The sequence below is a fragment of the Portunus trituberculatus genome, chromosome 18, assembly GCF_017591435.1.
Source record: "Portunus trituberculatus isolate SZX2019 chromosome 18, ASM1759143v1, whole genome shotgun sequence".
NCBI classification, from domain to species: domain Eukaryota; kingdom Metazoa; phylum Arthropoda; class Malacostraca; order Decapoda; family Portunidae; genus Portunus; species Portunus trituberculatus.
In genome coordinates this window covers 9,814,550-9,817,049 of record NC_059272.1, presented here as the reverse complement: position 1 = coordinate 9,817,049, position 2,500 = coordinate 9,814,550, and the positions used below count along the sequence as shown (strand labels likewise).

Below are 2,500 nucleotides of genomic sequence, written 5' to 3'. Positions count from 1 at the left end.
GTAGTAGCAGCAGCAGCAATAGTAGTAGCATCCACACCACCACCAGTAGTAGTAGTAGTAGTACCATCATCATCATTGTTATCATCATCAATATCATTATCATCATTCCTCCACTAAGCAGTCAGGCAGGAAGCATAACACTGTATAAGTTTGTTTATGTGACCACGCCCCGAGCAGCACCCAGGTGGCGAGGAGAAAGAAGAGGGTCATGGAAGACACACACTGTTAAAAGGTTTCCTGACTTAAACCTCGTCATCCTCAAGGAGTGAAAATTGGTGTATCCACGGTGAGAAACGATACAACACTACCTTACATTGCCTTTAGTGTTTATTTTTCACTCCCGACCCTCTTCGCATGCTGAGAGTTTTTCAGCTATCACGTTGTCAGTCGTTAGGCTTTTGTAAGGAAATTGTCACTTGGCCAAAGGGCTCAGGATGAAAGGTGAGACAAAACACAGAAAAATTAATGAAGGTTACTCGATTTGTGACCACGTCTGAACACTTTCGACTCTCACACATCAGCAGGGAATTATACAATACAACTAATCCACAAACTCAAAACAGTGATTAACAGTGCATACAAAACTCAAAACAGTGATTAACAGGGCATACAAAACTCAAAACAGTGATTAACAGGGCATATAAAACTCAAAACAGTGATTAACAGGGCATAGAAAACTCAAAACAGTGATTAACAGGGCATACAAAACTCAAAACAGTGATTAACAGGGCATATAAAAGTCAAAACAGTGATTAACAGGGCATACAAAACTCAAAACAATGATTAACAGTGCATACAAAAGTTCACTGGAGTGCACACTCTCAAGTATAGACTCTCTCTTCTCTCTATCCACAGTTTTACCTGCTGTACATCCCTGTGAAACTTAATGGAAACTTCACTCACCATGCCTAAGCTACAGGCAGAGTCATCATGACAGCAGCACATGACTGGTAATAAACGGACGTGTGTCAGCACTGTCTTGCTTGTTAATCTTAAGGCCTCAGGAATCCGAGCCTCATAGTGACAAAGACCGCATGAAAAGTCAGTCAAGTTAAGATCCACAATACACGATGGCATCACTACACTTAGGTAACAATGATTAGCTGCGCTAATCACTGGTAATGAGATGGTACAGCACATGAAGCCTTAAGATACTACTGATAAGTGAGCCAATATACTTTCGGGCAGGATATATATATATATATATATATATATATATATATATATATATATATATATATATATATATATATATATATATATATATATATATATATATATATATATGATACACCATCATTTCTAGAACCTAATCCTATTCCGTACTGGTGATGGCTGAACCTTTCAATCCTCGGGAGGCTTCCCACTTTTCACTCCTCATAGAGTATTTCATTTATTTTTTATCATTACTATTTTTTTTAGGCAATCGTGACATTTCGAATACTAGTGGTGGTAATGTGGCGATGATAATGGAAACAACTTGTAACAGCTATGTATGTCTTGACGCTGTTATGCTAATTGTTTATCTAGTCCATTTCTACTTGACAGACATGTAAAATTTGCAGGGAAGTTATTCATGATTTCAATCTTCTCATTCATGCATGATTATGAAAGAACATGTAAAGAAGGAAAATGGATGAGGACACGTGGACGCGGCCAAGGAGACTGAGGAAAAAAGAAGGACAAGGGCTGAGGGTGTGACGAAAGGGAAGAGGGTAACAAAAAAATTAAAAGAGGATGGTGGACACGAAGAAAACATTTAGACAATGACTTATATGAAGAAGAGGAGGAAGAAGGAGAAGAAGAAAATGAAGGAGAGGAAAAACAACAATAAAACTAACAAACATCAACAACTAAGACAATATGAAAGAAAAGAAAGAAAGGAAGATAGAAAAAGAAGATAGAGAAAAGAATATGAAAAAAAGAAATAGTGGGACTTTCCCTCAAACACAGAGAGATGCCTTTAGGTCAGCGGAGGAGAAAGTGGTCAGAGCGAGAGAGAGAGCGAGAGAGAGAGTGCGAGGACTGGAGGGGAAGGAGTAACATCTAGCGACAACCTTACTGTAGCTTCGGAATTGACGGTGCGTGCCATATAATAATAATAATAATAATAATAATAATAATAATAATAATAATAATAATAATAATGATGATAATAATATACACAGCCAGTGGTGAAATAATTCAATGAGGAAGAATAAATGCAGTGTATCTACTTTCACAAACGTTTGCCATTTAAGAATTCAGTGTTGTATTGTTACATCTATCACTCATTAGAAATAAACTGCTATTTACTGAAAGGTCTCCTATATAATAATCATTTAGCGATGTGTGTGTGTGTGTGTGTGTGTGTGTGTGTGTGTGTGTGTGTGTGTGTGTGTGTGTGTGTGTGTGTGTGTGTGTGTGTGTGTTACAAGGAGGAAGCCTTTCTCCATCACCTACAAAATTGAGTCAACCTTTAAAATTCCTCGGAAAAGAGAGGAAAAAAAGTAAAAGAAAA

The 2,500-nt window shown here is 37.4% G+C and overlaps 1 protein-coding gene across 1 annotated transcript in view; it reads left to right on the top strand.

The window, feature by feature from the left end:
• The window catches only part of LOC123505366 (glycosyltransferase 1 domain-containing protein 1-like), a 16,739-nt gene that overhangs the window by 1,426 nt on the left and 12,813 nt on the right, over positions 1-2,500 (top strand). Inside the window, exon 2 of the mRNA XM_045256585.1 lies at positions 856-950. The gene's annotated coding sequence lies outside the window, so the exon portion shown is untranslated. The remainder of the gene's footprint in view (positions 1-855; positions 951-2,500) is intronic.